At 41.7% G+C, this 20,969-nt stretch overlaps 1 protein-coding gene across 1 annotated transcript in view; it reads right to left on the bottom strand.

The window, feature by feature from the left end:
• LIN28B (lin-28 homolog B) overlaps positions 1–20,969 on the bottom strand; it is a 93,979-nt gene that overhangs the window by 20,680 nt on the left and 52,330 nt on the right. The gene's annotated exons all lie outside the window — the stretch shown is intronic.

Below are 20,969 nucleotides of genomic sequence, written 5' to 3'. Positions count from 1 at the left end.
AATAGACTGTTTTTATTTTATATGGGGCACTGAGAAAACTAAAAAACAAGAAATTGTGCTGGGACAAGATTCAAAACAAATAGTAGAAATCTTTATTAATGGAATTGATAAATAGGGAGGTTAAAAAAAAACATTATAACAAAACACAGATATACAAACTTGGGGGTGAGCAGCAGAGATTGATTGTAATGATCATCCTGACAGGTCAAATAGTTGGGAATAGTGAAAAGGCAAATAAGTTGAGGAACCCCTAATGTATAACCAAATATATATTATGAATAGTGTTGGAACTAATTATGATATTTATCATTATTTTGGATAAGTCCCAAAGAATGTAACATACATAATATGTAACATACATATAATATATATATTATATATATAGTACAGACCAAAAGTTTGGATACACCTCATTTAAATATTTTTCTGTATTTTCATGACTTTGAAAATTGTACATTCACACTGAAGGCATCAAAACTATGAATTAACACATGTGGAATTATATACTTAACAAAAAAGTGTGAAACAGCTGAAAATATGTCTTATATTCTAGATTCTTCAAAGTAGCCACCTTTTGCTTTGATGACTGCTTTGCACACTCTTGGCATTCTCTTGATGAGCTTCAAGAGGTAGTCACCGGAAATGGTTTTCACCTCACAGGTGTGCCCTGTCAGGTTTAATAAGTGGGATTTCTTGCCTTATAAATGGGGTTGGGACCATCAGTTGTGCTGTGCAGAAGTCTGGTGGATACACAGCAGATAGTCCTACTGAATAGACTGTTAGAATTTGTATTATGGCAAGAAAAAAGCAGCCAAGTAAAGAAAAACGAGTGGCCATCATTACTTTTAAGAAATGAAGGTCAGTCAGTGCGAAAATTGGGAAAACTTTGAAAGTGTCCCCAAGTGCAGTTGCAAAAACCATCAAGCGCTACAAAGAAACTGGCTCACATGAGGACCGCCCCAGGAAAGGAAGACCAAGAGTCACCTCTGCTTCTGAGTTTAAGTTTATCCGAGTCACCAGCCTCAGAAATTGCAGGTTAACAGCAGCTCAGATTAGAGACCAGGTCAATGCCACACAGAGTTCTAGCAACAGACACATCTCTTCAACAACTGTTAAGAGGAGACTTTGTGCAGCAGGCCTTCATGGTAAAATAGCTGCTAGGAAACCACTGCTAAGGACAGGCAACAAGCAGAAGAGACTTGTTTGGGCTAAAGAACACAAGGAATGGACATTAGACCAGTGGAAATCTGTGCTTTGGTCTGATGAGTCAAAATTTGAGATCTTTGGTTCCAACCACCGTGTCTTTGTGTGACGCAGAAAAGGTGAACGGATGGACTCTACATGCCTGTTCCCACCATGAAGCATGGAGGAGGAGGTGTGATGGTGTGGGGGTGCTTTGCTAGTGACACTGTTGGGGATTTATTCAAAATTGAAGGCATACTGAACCAGCATGGCTACCACAGCATCTTGCAGCGGCATGCTATTCCATCCGGTTTGCATTTAGTTGGACCATCATTTATTTTTCAACAGGACAATGACCCCAAACACACCTCCAGGCTGTGTAAGGGCTATTTGACCAAGACGGAGAGTGATGGGGTGCTACGCCAGATGACCTGGCCTCCACAGTCACCAGACCTGAACCCAATCTAGATGGTTTGGGGTGAGCTGGACCGCAAAGTGAAGGCAAAAGGGCCAACAAGTTCTAAGCATCTCTGGGAACTCCTTCAAGATTGTTAGAAGACCATTTCTGGTGACTACCTCTTGAAGCTCATCAAGAGAATGCCAAGAGTGTGCAAAGCAGTCATCAAAGCAAAAGGTGGCTACTTTGAAGAACCTAGAATATAAGACATATTTTCAGTTGTTTCACACTTTTTTGCTAAGTATATAATTCCACATGTGTTAATTCATAGTTTTGATGCCTTCAGTGTGAATGTACAATTTTCAACGTCATGAAAATACAGAAAAATCTTTAAATGAGAAGGTGTGTCCAAACTTTTGGTCTGTACTATAGATAGAGAGATAGATAGAGAGAGAGCCGCCAGTGAAACGCGCATCGGGTTTTTGGTGGGTGAGCATAAACATATTATGTTCATTGTCTATCCTAGTGATTGAATGCTCTATTGTACTTTATTTAAATATATATTTGTACTTGCATTCCTTGGGACTTACAAATAGTGCTGGCACTAATTCTGATATTTATTGTTATTTTGGATAATAATATACATATACTCGGTTATACATTAGCAACAAAAATAACCCTTTTGTTATTCGTTTGCCAAGATACTGGATGCAGGACAGAAATGAACAATATATTTAGACACATTTTTACTTTTGGCATCAAACAAGAAATAAACGATGTCCATGCATCACCATTTCAGATTGGGAAATCTCCGTAAACAAACGGAGGAAAAACACATTTTAAAATATTTTGAATGCATTAAAACAATAGAAATGAAGAAGAAACCTTTTGTGCATCCAGCTGCTATGCAACCCTACAACAGTTACAGACAAAACCCTCACGTTGTCTTATCCTGCAGTAATGGGTTTTCTTGAACCTTAAGAATATGCTAAATGCACAGGTTACTTCTAACCAAAAAATGAATTCACTTATGTGATTATTGAAATTAGCCACGTGCTAAACAACAATATATAAAGAAATGTATGAATAGGTTCAGGAGATTAAACGCACACAGAATATTAGGGGAGTAATCTGTTAAACTAAGTAAAAAATTAGAAACAAATAAAAAGGTAATAAATTCCTAATTCTTCAGCTACTTAGAGCCCGTATTCTAAAATGACTGTGGATAAAACTGTTTATTGCATTAACATACATTAGTTTTAAAAGAGTTATCCACCTTGAAGCGAATAGAAAATAAACTTTATTAAGCTCCACCATAAGACTCACAACAAGCACATTTTTGGGACTTTGATGTTTGCACCCTAAATATGCAAGCTAATTTTTCGTTTCACTTCCCACTCTAGTCTTTAAACTGCCTTAATCTCCTGCCCTCGGATGTTGACTTTATAAGAACAAAGGTCAGAGGTTATGAAGAGACAGGCCTCAAAAGACAGACTATCAACTTCTGCCTGAAAGAATTCTTCATCATGAAAAATAGCATATATTCAAAAATCAAAAGTGGTCAGGAAATATTGAGATGAGGAACCAGAGCAATATAAAACATGGTCAGTGATACAAAAGGTATGTCAGTACATTTGACAGTATAAGTGTAATCAAACACTTTGGACAATTTTGCAGTCTATACAAAAATAATTTCGAGTTTGTTCTGAAGAATAAAGACCCAGGTAGCTTAAAAAAAGAAAAAGAAAAAAAAGGGGGGTTTGAATCAGAAAAGAATAGTAAGATCCTATGAAAGCAGTAGTGAGTAATGAACAAGTAAAGGGAAGAGAGAGAGGTGGGGAGGGAGGCAACAAAGAACGGCTAGCTAATCGCGATCATGCCTCACCTCACTGCTGTGCTGAATCCTAGGATCCATCCAGCCAAAACCATACTAAAAATCTGAGGTTTACAAGGAAAACTCAAATGTACTCTACATACTGTATTACATTGATTGTGTTTTCTTGCAATTTTACATTTTGTTTAGTAGAATCAGAGAATTGGTGATAAGGAAAAAATGTCAGCCAATAGAAAACCACTAAACGTTTCAATACACAGACGTTTCCAAACATCACAATAAACCAGAATACAATATAAACTAAATTAAGAATCGCCAGGCCTTCTGAGCTGCACTGCATTTAGTCTTCCAATATCTATATAAGCATTGTAAATATGCACGCCAAACTACAATGATGACACACACAATGCTGTCAGGAGAATCGCTACTAAAATAGAATTTTGGGGAAAAAAAAAAGCGATGATTTTAATTGAAAATCTTCCAACTGGTTCAAAGTCTATATATAAAAAAGGATCAAATTGTAATACGAATCCCTATGCTGCATTATCAGCCAGGTGTAATAGCAAAATATTACCTCTATGACCGCATACACAATAGCATTCATTCCACCATGAATGTTGGCATCAAAACGATAGTGAAGGTTTCTTGTCTTCGCTGTGCTGTCTACAATACTCTGGCAGATCGCCTATTAACTTGTAAGCGGTTGTCAAAGCAACTACTGTACAGCAGATATGCGGGGTCTTCATATAGGGAGTGCCAGATTACACGAATGCTGGCATACGCTTTTATGCTTCCTGCAGAGGATAGGTATGGTTTTCTCGCCTACATGTATCTATGCTGCACAACAATGTAATATTGCAGTAAAACTACAAATTTAAAATATACAAAATAGGATACACCCTATGCAATAAAATATATAATGTACACACAATACACACACATCAAACTATTTTATATACACACTCACTGTACGCATACACTACAAATGTGTATATTACACTCACAATCAGTGAGCTAAATATTGCAGATGCATATTCATTGTAAGAGAGGAAAATACATACATCCGTTGTTAAACCTCTACCCGTTCCAAACTTGTATCTCAATTCAACAGAAACTAGACGTCAACACTCATTGTACACATTTAACTCCTAAAAGGCTGTGCGCATCTGTCACAGCAGTCATGATTTTAACGCTATTCAATGAAATATGGAGCTCTGGCCATTTTGTCCAATGAATCATTTGCATCTGCAAACAATGCACGAGCAGCATCTTCAAGGAGCGAAGCAGATGCTGTTTTCATCAACTGAAACTGTCAGCGCTTAACAACAAACTGTTTGAAACCACTCGGAGAAGCCTTGTCACCACAGATTCCAAGGGCCAACAAGTGGACAGCTCGGAATTAATTTATGAGCCCCCAAGAGAAAGGGGTATGATAAATGCGCTGCCTTACTAGTAAACACGGGTTGCACGTGTCTTAAAACATCATTGAGCACAATTTAAAATCACTAGAACGTTTTGAAAGGACTCATTGCAACTCAACTAGACAACTGGTAAGACTCCGCATGCAGAAACGTGCATATTGTAGCCGCACAATAGTTGGAAATGCTCAACTTGTCAGCATTTTTAGTGCAGATTCAGCCTGTAGTTAATTACATCTGCAGTATTAATATTATCATGCTTTGCTTATATAGTGCAATCACATTCTGGGGTCTTGGGTTCAAATCCCACTAAGGCCAACATCTGCAAGGAGTTTGTATGTTCTCCCCGTGTTTGCGTGGGTTTCCTCCAGGTTCTCAGATTTCCTCCCACACTCCAAAGACATACTGATAGGGAATCTAGATGGTGACCCCCAATGGGGACAGTGATGATGATGTCTGTAAAGCGCTGTGGAATTAATGGTGCTATATAGGCAAGTGAAATAAATAATGTTTACACAGGTATCGCAGCTTTCATTTTTATATTATCCAAGACAGAGGAGCTAATGAAAAGTTTTTTTTCGGTGCTAAGAGACTGAGTGATGATAGTCTGCATGTGGAGCCAAAGACTTGTGTTTGCGTGGTACAGTTTTAAGGAACCCACACACAAGAGTCCTCATACTGCCATCACAGAGTGAGGACTGAGTCGTCACAAAGAACAGACTGTGCACTATGTTGCCACCATTACATATTGGGTTGGGATAAATAGTACCCTGCTCAAAAAAAATAAAGGGAACACTTAAACAGAATATAACTTCAAGTAAATCAAACCTCTGTGAAATCAACACTGATTGACAATCAATTTCACATGCTCTTGTGCAAATGGAATAGACAATAGATGGAAATTATTGGCAATTATCAAGACACGCTCAATAAAGGAGTGGTTCTGCAGGTGGGGACCAGAGACCACATCTCAGTACCAATGCTTTCTGGCTGATGTTTTGGTCATTTTTGAATGTTGGTTGTGCTTTCACACTCGTGGTAGCATGAGACGGACTCTACAACCCACAGAAGTTGCTCAGGTAGTGCAGCTCATCTAGGATGGCACATCAATGCGAGCTGTGGCAAGAAGGTTTGCTGTGTCTGTCAGCGTAGTGTCCAGAGGCTGGAGGCGTTACCAGGAGACAGGCCAGTACACTAGGAGGGGGCCGTAGGAGGGCAACAACCCAGCAGCAGGACCGCTACCCCCGCCTTTGTGCAAGCAGGAACAGGAGGAGCACTGCTATAGCCCTGCAAAATGACCTCTAGCAGGCAACAAATGTGCATGTGTCTGCACAAATGGTTAGAAACCGACTCCATGAGGGTGGTATGAGGGCCTGACGTCCACAGATAGGGGTTGTGCTCACAGCCGAACACCGTTCAGGATGCTTGGAGAGTGATCTGCTGCCTGCAACATCCTTCAGCATGACCGGTTTGGCAGGGAGTCAGTAATGGTGTGGGGTGGCATTTCTTTGGAGGGCCGCACAGCCCTCCAGGTGCTCGCCAGAGGTAGCCTGACTGGGATTAGGTACAGAGATGAGATCCTCAGACCCCTTGTGAGACCATATGCTGGTGCGGTTGGCCCTGGGTTCCTCCTAATGCAGGACAATGCCAGACCTCATGTGGCTGGAGTGTGTCAGCAGTTCCTGCAAGATGAAGGCATTGAAGCTATGGACTGGCCCACCCGTTCCCCAGACCTGAATCCGATCGAGCACATCTGGGACATCATGTCTGGCTCCATCCACCAACGTCACGTTGCACCACAGACTGTCCAGGAGTTGGCGGATGCTTTAGTCCAGGTCTGGGAGGAGATCCCACAGGAGACCATCCGCAACCTCATCAGGAGCATGTCCAGGCGTTGTAGGGAGGTCATACAGGCACGTGGAGGCCACACACAATACTGAGCCTCATTTTGACTTGTTTTAAGGACATTACATCAAAGTTGGATCAGCCTGTAGTGTGTTTTTCCACTTTAATTTTGGGGGTGACTCCAAATCCAGGCCTCCATTGGTTAATAAATTTGATTTCCATTGATTATTTTTGTGTGATTTTGTTGTCAGCACATTCAACTTTGTACAGAACAAAGTATTCAATGAGAATATGTGGCACCCCAGGGGTCTGGTTGCCACAGTAATAGAAATATTATGTCAGAGCAAGCTGGAGGTTTCTCTGGTCAGGAGCCCTAAGCATGCAACACTTCCTGCCCAGACCTGGGAGGGGAGGAATCTGCCCTTATAAACTGGGTCTGGGGCGGGATTAGAGAGTTCAGTCAGAGCCTGGAGACAGCTCCAGACACAGGGAGAGTTACAGCAGGAGCTCTGTAGGAGCAGTAGCTGAAGACCAGGGGCTTGACCTGAGCAGCGCTCGCCCTGGCAGAAGAATCCAAGTACCGGATACCGGAGTCCGAGGCTGTGGGGACTGATATTCACCCAGCAGCAGAAACCAGCAGGCAGGGGATTCCAGGTCCTCTGGCCATAGAAGCCCGGAGGCTCAGTCACAAGGAAGGGACCAGCACCGCCATCCAGGAGCGGAGGCTAACAGAAGGCCCCAAATCACCAGCCATACGGGTGAGCACCACACGGTATACTCAGGGACGTGGGCTACTTCTACCCGCTTACAGCAAGGTAGCCAGAAAGAGTGCAGATAGACGGGGAGGCCTACAACTCCACCTGGCCAGGGGAACTCCTGTTTGCTCGCAGACTGACCAGGCCCCTTATGTTAGCCAGTACTCCCGGGAGTAAAAGACCCTGAACTGCACTGCAAAGACTGAGTCGTTCCTGCTTCATCGCTGCACCAGCACTACTAGTGCTGGGACTCCCGTGCACTATCACCCTCACCATCAACTACACTGCCCTGGGGCTCCGCTTTTCCGTGGGGAGTCACACTACCTCAGCTGCACACACCATCAGTCCCAGCGGTCTGCCTTGCAGCGGCGGTCCGTGCTGACCGCAATCCACAGGTGGCGTAGTCGGACAATTAACCTAAAACCCCCACAAAATACCGCCATCGGCCTGACCACCCTGAGCCACGGGACCGGGTCACCGCCACGGATTCTACAACCCCCAGAGACCCGGCTCTGGGTATCCCACACACGTCCACACTAGGCCCAGGGGGCGAGTCAAATATTTCATTCATTCAGATCTAGGATGTGTTATTTGAGTGTTCCCTTTATTTTTTTGAGCAGTTTATAACCACGGAAGTGAGAAGCTTGCAAAGCTTTATATGGGCTAAGTGTCTTTGTAAGCCTGGAGAGGGGTTAGTGGTGGGTGCTAGATATATATATATATAATCAGGGAAACTAAACACACCGAGCATGGCAACACAGAGGGGATTTAAAAATATGATGAAAATGCAACAAACTAGGAGAACCACCTATGTTGAGTCCAAATATCAAATTAACAATAAATAGGAAGGATAAAAAATCTTTACTAAAGAAATGGTTGCAGTGGCACTACAAACACAAGAGTGCCCTCACTCAAAAAAAGGGGATATATATCTCACAAGGGTATATTAACAACAAATAGGAGGAGCAAAAAATAATTCCTGTACATAAAAATACAAATAACTACTACAGGTGTATCATGTAAAAGCAATATATAAGGAATAGTAGATCACCTTGTACAAAGAAAGTAGTATACAGTGCCTGTGTGGTACACCTAAGGTGTGTATTTATTATATCAATCATAAAGAGAATACTGAACTGCTAAGCGAGGATGGTATATCACCAGGCACAATAAATATATAATAATTCAAGGTGATACATCAATGCCTATGGAATCAATATAGAATCAATATACATCAACATACGTAACATTTGTATTCAAACAGTATATTCTGTTGCATAGATCATATAGGTGATACGGAAATCATCACCAGGTACCATATACAAATAGTTATATAATCAACTAGATGGAGGCCCGATGCTATTGCATCGGGTGGGCGGTAATGTCACTCCGCGCTCTGCCTGCTGCCGCCGCTCTGCCGTGCTCGCGCTGCGCTCTGCCGCGCTCAGCCTGCTCACGCCGCTCTGCCTGCTCATACCACTGTGCTCTGCCTGCTCATACCACTGTCATACTGCCCTGCCTGCTGACGCCGCTTGACACTGCTCTGCCCTGCTCCTTTTCCCTGTTCCTGTATCAGGTCTTCTCAGACCAATCATTCAGCATAATGAGGCTATGTTGTATCAGGATCTAGTGCGGTAGTAAGCTCTGAATTGTACAGGTGCAGAGCAGAGTTTGTCATTTGGTTCTGTGACGTCACTGTATAAGACTACAGGGAATCCTACAGTCTCATAGATCTTATAGTACAAAGGTTGTCAGCTGCAATTCTGCCTGAGGAATCCCTGACATTAGATACGGCGGTCAGTGAATCATTCGGCTGATCCCGGTGGCGGCGTGTTCGCAACGGTGTTCCGCTGGTGGTACCGCGCAAGAGGCTGGTACCACCATAGGTTTCCATATTGAGACACCCATCACTTGGGTGTCCCAATATGGCGGTCGACAAACTTCCGCCGCTTGGAATTCTGGGATCCGGACACATCTGGATGGAACAGGATGTGAAGACAGTACAAGGTAAGTATATATTAAGATGGTAATAAAGCTGAGAAAAACAGAGGGAACATTCTTCTTGATGAAGACATAGCATTCTCCATTTTTCTAAGGCAGACAGTGTGTCTCACTTTGCACACGAAAAATGGAGGAAGCTCCTTCTGGGTCTACCTCAGATAACGAAGATAAGGCTGTGTGCCCACGTAGCATTTTTCAAGCGTATATGCTGCAGAATTTCCGCAGCGTAAACGCTTGAAAAACGCATGTATATCCGCACCCCATGGTCCCCAATGGGATTCCGCAAGTTCTATGCACATGCTGCGGATTTTTCCGCGTTTATGCCGCGTTCAAAAATCCGCAGCATGTCATTTAATTTTGCGTTTCCGCAAGCGGAATTGCCTTTGTCCAATGCATAAAAAACGCAAGGCAATTCCGCATGTGGAAAACGCGTGATAAACGCGCGAAAAACGCGTGCGGAATTCCGCATGCGTTTTTCCGGGAGAGGACTTGCATTTATGCAGCAGAAATTTTCTGCTTCATAAATGCAACGTGGGCACATAGCCTAAAAGAGAATTCTTCACTCTGTCTAATGAACACACACAGGACATCTTCTATGGTGTCTGCAGTAGAACGTAAGAGCCCCTCAAAAGGCGTTGAGGTTTAGCCTGGAAGGGGGAGAGAAACATATGCATACAGCCTTGTAGGTTTGTGCTCATGCACATACTGTATGTAATATGTATATATTATATATATGTATATACATCTAGTAATAATGTAAATATGTATGTATATGTAGTTTTTTGGTGCTTACTTTAGGCTCCCTTATCCACACTTCACACTCCTAACGACACCTCCTAAGATATTACAGGTCTGTCTGTGGCCTCCACAAGCTGTTTCTATAAGATTCTTCAGAGGGCTGGTGCTGGGCTCGAGCCCTCTCATTGGTGCGTCGGTGTTTTAGGCAGGAATCTAGAGCTGTATGCCGGGGTCCGTCCCAGAAAGTTCCAGCGTTTCAAGAAGCCCACCCTTCTGGCCCCTTTTTTATTTATAACTTGCCCCCATTTGGACTTTCATGATGTTAGATGTTCAATATTGGGCTTACATGTTATAGTTGGCTGATTCATTGATTTAATGTCTTTTACTTACTGAGAATTTTATTTAATCACTAAATAGTTACCCTTAAAAAATGTTGCCTTATGTTATTCGATAAGGTATTTATAGTCTATTAGTTATGTCTGGGGTTTGTGTTACCATGAAAGAGCACATTCTTTATATTATCTGAGGCAAAGTAAAGCCCTCCATTCACAGACTAATGTTGGCCACAACCGCCAATATCAATGGGTTTGGAAAAAATGCTAACAAGCATAGGGGTGCAGGCCAACTGATTGTTGGATTTATTGATCGGGTATGTCAGATTTTGTTTTGCAAATTGCTTTGTTCTCCTGGCGATAAGCCGCCACAGAGATGTCTGTCAGCAGCTTTCACCTACAGAACACAGGAGCACCTGGCCACATAAGTGCTCCTGTGTATGGGAGAGACAGCCGAGATGGCTGTCAGTTGAACGATCGGCTGAAGCATCATTCGGCCAACCATCATCTTATGTGTATGGGGGTTTTAGAAAAAAGTGAGCCTCCCCCATTTTTTCTAAGGTTATTTTTCCTAAGGTGTTCATAGAGATAGAGCCTCCCATTTTATTTTAAAGACACCAACCACTAACATTAGTTAAGTGAAGAGACAGTTGTATTTTTCTCCTTCAGTGCAATACTGTGGTAACTAGATGTGCTTACCCCATCTGTGACATATCTAACTTACAATGTGCTCATGGATTATGTCCAGAGCTGAGTATTCATATCTTTGGCCACCAACTATTTATACCAAGGAGGAAACACAAGTTTTGGGACATTACAATCTGCTAACCCCAAGGCTATGCTCACATCACGTTTTTGCCCCATCTCAGTTGCTCCATTGGGGCTTTCGTATGATGCCCTAAAAAATGGGATTCAGGTGTATATCAGCCAACGGGGCCACTGACTTTGATGAAGTAGGTGTAGTCACCTTGTGCACTGTGTGACTTAATTTTCAGCTGTGTCTGCCTTTCTGACATGGGCGTAAATAGTCAACCACATTTCTGTGCCACTTCAAAATGGCAGATATTGCTAAAATAAGGTGAGACAGGTGCAAAGTAACCCTGTCAGCTTCATTAAAGTCAATGTCCCCATCAGTGCATACGCATAAATATGTTTTTTTTAAGGAGCCACCGACATGTGGCAAAAAAAGTGAAGTGGACCCAACCTACTTGCATAGGAGATTTAATTTCACCAGGACTCCCTTCATCATCCTAAAATCACTAGTAAGGTTGGTGTCAAGCCGAGTATAGTAACAGTGACCCACAAACAGTGTTAGTAATCTGTATTGTATGTAGTGGTACTTTGTGTGTAATGAAACTGGAAAGATTTTATCTGTTTCAGTTATGAGGGAAATACGGGTGTACTATATACGGATTTTGTTATATCTGTAATGCAGATACCTGCAGCAAAAACTAGCTCCTATGGCAGTCTATAGTTGACCTGACATAGTCAGTCTGATGCAGGTCCTTCTACAAATTACTACACTCTCCTGGAGTGAACAGGGTGCAGTGGAATTATTACTTAGAAAGGTTTTTCCACAAAGGCTACAAGTAAACTTTAACATGGACCAGTACTTCAGCGTAACATATTTCAGGGCACAAACCTTCAAACAGTCAGTTTACACTACTATCCTTTGGCAGCGGTCAGATGGCCGTAGTTTCGCTCATGCGAGAAAATTGGACCAATTATGCTAATGACACTCGGCTCAAGCTATCAGACTTTGAGCAGAGTGTGATCCGATTCTCTGGCATGAGAATCGTATCACAGGTGTGGAGAAAATGGAGAACTTAATTTCTCTATCTTCTTCACCGTCTGAGTCCATGGAGGTCGGACTGCATTCCGATGTTTCACACTCACCCATAGACTTGTATGTTTGCACATGATCCGAATTCCAAAGCCATTTGCAGAATGCTTTCAATTATTTCTCATGTTGAATCTGCATGAGAAAAAAAAATAGCAAACCTGCACTGCCCCATCGTATATCATTGGTCCGAGTGCAATCTGATAAAACATTGGATAGCACTCACTTGGCAGTGTTATACACTCATGTGAGCACTCCTTAAGCTATGTTCCCACAGTGAGATTTTGGGGAGTATTTGATTTTGCAGATTTTCTACACCCATTGAGTAATAAAGGTCACTTGCATTTTTTTGAAAATATGCAGCACAAAAAAAACTCACCAAAAACTCATCGCGGAAAAATAAACCAATATCAACTTCAAGGGTTCTGCCAGATCGACTCCTAGTGGAGTAGTTTACCCTGCACAGTGTTCACAAGCCTGGAGCAGGTTTATGAGTTAGGGCTGATTGATCAAGCTGATGAAGTAGTGAGAGCTGTAACTTTTAAGGCCCCTATACACATTAGATGGATGTTGGCTAAACAATCGTTCAGTTGACAGCCATCTCTCCCAACTCCTCCATACATAAGAAAGCTCCACTGGCGGCAACTTATCCAAAAGAGAGAACAAAAAGATCTGCTTCTGAAATTCATCAGACTGTATCCTTCTCTTCCCCAAAGCAGGTTTTGGCTAATGTGCCTTTATTGTAATCCTTTAGAGACCCCATAGGAGGTGGCATTAAAAGTAATTTACTAGGTCTCAGAGACACATTGTATGATCTCTACTGGCCACAATGAAGCAACTTTACTGGGAACCAAAGATAAGAAACGTTGAAGAACCAAAATATTTTTTTTTAATGCCAATTATAGTACAAAGTTTTTTCACTTTCCAATTTCTTAAGAGTTTTGAAGGATTTTGGCAAAAGAACAGCCTAATTAAATGTCTTGTTACATTTAGGTCATTATTACTATTATCGACAGGAATAAAAATCACTCACTGAGGCAGATCTATCAAAGATTTTACACTTTTCTGCCATTAACACACCAACCACTAAGGAATTCAAGACTAATGCCTTATTTCTGAAGCCTTAATTTGACCACCCACCCCGAAACCCCATCAAAATTTTTTTCCTCAACACTTTTGCTAAAAAATGTCCAACAAACTAGTAGAAACAATACTGCTCATTTCAGCTCGGTGGAGTCCGTCTTAAAGGGAGTCTGTTAGCAAAGAATGACTGTTCAAACATGGCAAACATTTAGGGGCACCTTTCCACCTACTTGTTTTCCCTCTGTCTCCACCTATCTCTGCTTTGATTGACAGCTCTAGCTATACAGATCCAGAGAAGGGCGGAGATGGATGGAAAACAAGTACAGTGGTGGCCAAAAGTATTGGCACCCCTGCAATTCTGTCAGATAATACTCAGTTTCTTCCTGAAAATGATTGCAATCACAAATTCTTTGGTATTATGATCTTCATTTAATTTGCTTGCAAGGAAAAAAGACAAAAGAGAATGAAGCAAAAATCAAATCATTGATCATTTCACACAAAACTCCAAAAATGGGCCAGACAAAAGTATTGGCACCCTCAGCCTAATACTTGGTTGCACAACTTTTAGCCAAAATAACTGCGAACAACCGCTTCCGGTAACCATCAATGAGTTTCTTACAATGCTCTGCTGGAATTGTAGACCATTCTTCTATGGCAAACTGCTCCAGGTCCCTGATATTTGAAGGGTGCCTTCTCCAAACTGCCATTTTGAGATCTCTCCACAGGTGTTCTATGGGATTCAGGTCTGGACTCATTGCTGGCCACCTTAGAAGTTCATAGTTCATAGTTTATAAGGCCGAAAAAAGACAATCGTCCATCCAGTTCAGCCTATTTCTTGTGCACTGCAGCTATTCCGCAGCGTTGATCCAGGGGAAGGCAACAAAAACCCATGCGGTATAGGCCAATTTACATCATTGAGGAAAAATTCACTTCCCGACACCAATCTGGCAGTCAGATTAAATCCCTGGATTAATTAACTAAGCATAAGATGTAATTTTATTGTTCTCAAGAAAGGCATCCAGGCCTCTCTTGAACTCGTTAAGTGAGTTGGACATCACCACTTCCTCTCCCAGAGAGTTCCAGAGTCTCACGGCTCTGACCGTAAAGAATCCCCTTCTATGCTGGTGCAGGAACCTCCTTTCCTCCAGACGCATAGTGTGCCCTCTCGTCTTTGTCACCATCCTTGGTATAAACAGGTCATGGGAGAGATCTCTGTACTGCCCCCTGATGTATTTATACATGTTTATGAGGTCTCCCCTAAGCCTTCTCTTTTCCAACGTAAATAGGCCTAATTTTGACAACCTCTCTGGGTATTCTAGTCCCTCCATTCCCTTTATTACCTTAGTCGCCCTCCTTTGTACCCTCTCTAGCTCCAATATGTCTTTCCTGAGCACTGGAGCCCAGAACTGTGCACAATATTCTAAGTGCGGCCTTACCAGCGCTTTATACAGAGGAAGAACAATGTTCTCATCACATGCTCCTATTCCTCTTCTGATGCATGCCATGACTCTATTTGTCTTCGCAGCTGCTGCCTGACACTGGGCACTCCAATTTAATTTGCTATTAACCAAGACGCCCAGGTCCTTCTCCAGGTCAGATTTCCCCAACGGTTTCCCATTTAATATGTATGGGTGACTGCTGTTTTTCTTTCCCATGTGCATGACCTTACATTTATCGGCATTGAACCCCATTTGCCATTTTTTGGCCCAACTCCCCAATTTATCTAAATCCTCCTGTAGCTGTGCCCTATCCTCATCTGTATTAACTACTTTACAAAGTTTAGTATCATCTACAAATATTGCTATTTTACTATGCAACCCTTCCACTAGATCATTAATAAATATATTAAATAATATAGGGCCCAAGACAGACCCTTGAGGCACCCCGCTAGTAACCCTGACACACCCTGAGCTTACTCCATTGATAACCACCCTCTGATTTCTATCACTCAGCCAGCTATTTACCCACTTGCACACATTATCCCCCAGACCAAGCATTCTCATTTTATATACCAACCTTTTGTGTGGCACGGTATCAAACGCTTTGGAGAAGTCAAGGTATACAACATCCACTGACTCTCCCCGGTCCAGCTGTGAGCTCACCTCCTCGTAGAAGGCGATCAGGTTTGTTTGGCAGGAGCGATCCCTCATGAATCCATGTTGATATGCAGTTAGACAGTTATTATCATTAAGATATTCTACAATAGCATCTCTAAGAAATCCTTCAAACAATTTACCCACAACAGACGTTAAGCTGACTGGTCTATAGTTCCCAGGGTCACTTTTAGACCCCTTTTTGAATATTGGTACCACATTTGCTTGGCGCCAGTCTAGTGGGACAGACCCTGTCCATAAAGAGTGCTTGAATATAAGATACAGCGGTCTGTCTATCACATTACTTAATTCTTTTAGTACCCGGGGGTGTATGCCATCTGGGCCTGGTGACTTGTCTATTTTGATATTATTTAGGCGTTTCTGAACTTCCTCCTGGGTTAGGTGGGTGATATTTAGCGGAGGGTTTACTTTATCACTCTGCATTTCCTCCGATAAATTGTTTTCTTTTGTGAAAACAGTGGAGAAGAAGCTATTGAGTAGGTTTGCTTTACCCTCATCGCCCTCTATGATTTTACCCAGGTTATTTTTCAATGGGCCAACTCCATCAGTTTTAATCCTTTTACTGTTTATATAGTTAAAGAACAGTTTGGGATTCGTTTTACTTTCTTTGGCAATTAGTCTCTCTGTCTCCTCTTTTGCTATTCTTATTTGTTTCTTACAGATTTTGTTTTTTTCCCTATATTAGCGCTTCCTTGCTGCCTTCTTGTTTAAGTTTACCGAAAGCCCTTTTTTTGTTTTCCATTGCCCTCTTGACTTCCTTATTTAGCCACATTGGCTTCCTCCTATTCCTAGCCCTTTTATTCCCATAAGGTATGTACCTTCTACAGTGACTATGTAGGACTGTTTTGAAAATTTCCCATTTTCTATCCGTGCTCCTATTACTAAAGATACTATCCCAGTCTATAAGGTGAAGGGCATCTCTTAGCTGATCAAACTTTGCCCTCCTGAAGTTCAGTGTTTTTGTGACTCCCTTGCTGGGCACCCTACTGAAGCACATGTGGAATTGTATAATGTTGTGGTCACTATTTCCCAGGTGCCCCCCGACTTGCACCTCAGTTATTCTGTCTGGCCTGTTAGTTAATATTAAGTCTAAAAGGGCCGTCCCTCTAGTTGGTTCCTGCACAAGTTGTGACAAATAATTGTCTTTGATATTTGACAGAAACCTGTTTCCTTTCTGAGATCTACAGCTTTCGGTTTCCCAGTCTATATCGGGGTAGTTGAAGTCCCCCATAATAATCACCTCGTTATTTTTTGCTACTTCGTCTATTTGTCTCATTAATAGACTTTCCGTGGCTTCTGCTATATTTGGTGGTTTATAACAGACTCCTATGATAATTTTATTATTGTTTTTTGCCCCATGTATCTCCACCCATAAGGACTCGACCTCCTCATTTCCCTCCCATACATCCTCCCGTATTGTAGGCTTTAGACACGTCTTTACATATAGACAGACTCCACCCCCTTTCAGACTTCTTCGATCCCTTCTAAACAGACTGTAACCCTGTAAGTTAACTGCCCAGTCATAGCTTTCATCTAACCATGTCTCCGTTATTCCCACTATGTCATAGTTACCTGTAGATATTTCTGCTTCCAGTTCATCCATCTTGTTTGTCAGGCTCCTGGCATTTGCTAGCACGCAGTTTACACGATTTTGCTTTGTTCCAATCTTCTCCCTGTGGATTGTATTAGAAATTTTCTTACCTCCCTTCCAAGTATCTTGTCTTGGACCTTCTTTGTCGCACTTCATATCTTTCATTAGTATGTTCTCTGGTTGCATGTTCGTGTTCTGCGTTTTTCTTCCCATCCCCTCTTCTTCTAGTTTAAGTCTCCAGTGCTTTCTCTCAAACCATTTTATAGTGCTTTTGGAAGTGTGTTTTGGGCTATTGTCCTGCTGGAAGACCCATGATCTCTGAGGGAGACCCAGCTTTCTCACACTGGGCCCTACATTATGCTGCAAAATTTGTTGGTAGTCTTCAGACTTCATAATGCCATGCACACGGTCAAGCAGTCCAGTGCCAGAGGCAGCAAAGCAACCCCAAAACATCAGGGAACCTCCGCCATGTTTGACTGTAGGGACCGTGTTCTTTTCTTTGAATGCCTCTTTTTTTTCCCTGTACACTCTATGTTAATGCTTTTTCCCAAAAAGCTCTACTTTTGTCTCATCTGACCAGAGAACATTCTTCTAAAACGTTTTAGGCTTTCTCAGGTAAGTTTTGGCAAACTCCAGCCTGGCTATTTTATGTCTCGGGGTAAGAAGTGGGGTCTTCCTAGGTATCCTACCATACAGTCCCTTTTCATTCAGACGCAGACGGATAGTACGGGTTGACACTGTTGTACCCTCGGACTGTAGGGCAGCTTGAACTTGTTTGGATGTTAGTCGAGGTTCTTTATCCACCATCCGCACAATCTTGCGTTGAAATCTCTCGTCAATTTTTCTTTTCCGTCCACATCTAGGGAGGTTAGCCACAGTGCCATGGGCTTTGAACTTCTTGATGACACTGCGCACGGAAGACACAGGAACATTCATGTCTTTGGAGATGGACTTGTAGCCTTGAGATTGCTCATGCTTCCTCACAATTTGGTTTCTCAAGTCCTCAGACAGTTCTTTGGTCTTCTTTCTTTTCTCCATGCTCAATGTGGTACACACAAGGACACAGGACAGAGGTTGAGTCAACTTTAATCCATGTTAACTGGCTGCAAGTGTGATTTAGTTATTGCCAACACCTGTTAGGTGCCACAGGTAAGTTACAGGTGCTGTTAATTACACGAATTAGAGAAGCATCACATGATTTTTCAAACAGTGCCAATACTTTTGTCCACCCCCTTTTTTTAGATTTGGTGTGGAATTATATCCAATTTGGCTTTAGGACAATTCTTTTTGTGTTTTTTCCTTGCAAGCAAATTAAATGAAGATTATAATACCAAAGAATTTGTGATTGCAATCATTTTCAGGAAGAAACTGAGTATTATCTGACAGAATTGCAGGGGTGCCAATACTTTTGGCCACCACTGTAGGTAAGAGGTTGAACTTAAGGCCACATTCACATGTTCAGTATTTTACATTAGTACTTGTGTTTCAATGATTTTTTATTATATTTGTAAATAGTTAAAAATTCAAGTAAAGGGGAGGGAAAGATAGTATGGAGAAAAACAGGAGTGGAAAAACCAGAGGAAAAGTATAATAGAAACAGGTCACCACTTCTGTATTTATCACCCACTCCTGGCTCTGGCTTATAAATACTGATGTAAAATACTGACCAAATACTGAACGTGTGAACGTAGCTTCAATATTTGGCCACACCAAGGGTACACAGAGTTCCTGTACTTAGTTTGAACAGTCATTCTGAGCTGACAGAGTCCCGTTAAGTTTCATCAGCCAACCAGCGGCACTAAATGGCCACCGATCAGCTACCCGTTTACTGATCGGCGGTCATTTAATAGCCCGTATATGTAAGCAGACCTTGCTGCAGATGCACACTGAACGATTTGTACAAGATAGTTTGATTTGCATAGGTTGCCATTAGGCCAGCACCATGGTGTAATGCTTTGCATTCTTTCTTTGCAGAGCTGGGATCTTGGGTTGAAATCCCACTAAGGACATCTGCAAGGAGTTGGTATGCTCTGATGTTTTCGTGTTTCCACGGTTTTCCTCCTACACTCCAAAGACACACGGATAGGAAATTTAGATTACGAACCCCGCTGGGGACAGTAATGATAAGTATGTAAAGTGCTGCAAAATATGACGACACTATTAAGCAAGAATAACAATTGCTCTCAGCAGCACAGGTACTGTTTACACAAGATAATGTGCTGCTGAGAAACATGATCTTTTGGGCAAACCAAAAGATCAGTGTCACATTCCTCCAACAAACAAGCATTTTGCATGTTCATCATGTGTTTGGCAGCCTGTTTAGACTGCACGATTGTCCTGAAAAGAGCATTCCTAAGAAAGCTTGATGGTGATAATCGTGCAGTGTAAATGCAACTTTATAGGGTGAGCCCAATCTCTGTAATGACATTGCTGTGTGCAGCACTATCTGCCTTTAAATCTGCCAGTAATGTGAGAACTGTAGATATACTATACACCCTGACTGCATGGGGAATCAGAGGCTAGAGCATATATGTGCAGATTGGTGGTTTAAAGGGTTTAAACAAAATAGGTCATTTTCCAAACGATAACAATAGACTTATTAGAAGCGCTACAGAACGGCAATGAAGAATTTATCAGGAGTTGAAGTAAAGCATAAAAGAACATCAAGCAGCATACAGGGCTGTACAACACTGCAAATGAAAGTCGTAGAAATATTAGTGACAGAAAGCAGATGGATTATTTATCAAACATTGGAATTGCACTATAATGGTTAAATAACGAGAACAGTCAGTGTCATAATATCTTCCGAAGGTCGATGGCGGTTGTGCTCAACATTTTAGATGCTACTGAAAACAAAAATTGTATCCGAGGGCCCTGTGAATCCCTTACCTTTAAACAGCACAAGAAGAAATCTCTACCCGACTCTGCAGATTACGGAGAAGCTGCGTTTTCTGGTTACCAAGCAACCCCCTACATTACACAATCTTTTAGAGAAGCTGCACTAAAAATTTCAGTAGAGATTATTTCTCTCATGAAGAAAAGAAAATATGTCTGAATGGGGCATTATTTCTAAATCTGTGCTTTCCATGGATTTATATTTTCAAGCCACTGAAGAATTAAGATATCTGAATTTTACAGGTTGTAAAAGACAACAATGTGGAATTGCAACATTACAGGCGGAATTGTAGTAAGTATATTTGGGCATTTGAAAAAATAGAATAAAACATATGTTAAAGATCCCACAATAAATTGCAAGATTTTAAAGCAAGCAATTTAGAACTTATTTTTTTATATTTACTCTGGACGTCAGATTTTAAAACCTGCAATTTAATTATCAAGTAGGGTGATTTAGATTTAAAATATATTCTTTATCTAAAGTCAGTAAAAAGTAGTGCCAGATATCCTGATTATAACACAGTCACTTACTGGTTCAATAAACTCACATTTTATTGGGTACAACATGACCCAAATATTATATGCGAACGCTGTGGGGTCCTTTATATTCATGAGCTACTGGTCTCCCCACCCACCACCTATTAATGCAAAGTATAAAGAGAAAATTGTTACTCAGCTACAGAAAGACTGAGCAAGCAAACCATTTCATAAATACAAGGTCTCAGCGCTCGGTTCATGCAATTCCAAATTAAGGGTAATTTTTTTTAAATCAAAGCCATTGTATAAAAGGACAGCGTAAATCTGGTGTTAGTAGGATATCAGATTGCCAAGCTAAACAAAATGAAAAGTAGGACAGCAGTGTTTCAGTCAGGCTTCTGACTCAATGCACAGTGAGCAAAGTCAATTCTTCCATCTATATCAATAAACAGGTTTTGCCAGCATCA

This window comes from Phyllobates terribilis, unplaced genomic scaffold (assembly GCF_046119375.1).
Source record: "Phyllobates terribilis strain yellow unplaced genomic scaffold, ASM4611937v1 Scaffold_3__8_contigs__length_932513732, whole genome shotgun sequence".
Classification (NCBI taxonomy): Eukaryota; Metazoa; Chordata; class Amphibia; order Anura; family Dendrobatidae; genus Phyllobates; species Phyllobates terribilis.
The sequence above is the reverse complement of the archived record's forward strand: the minus strand, read 5'-3'. Positions and strand labels throughout refer to the sequence as shown.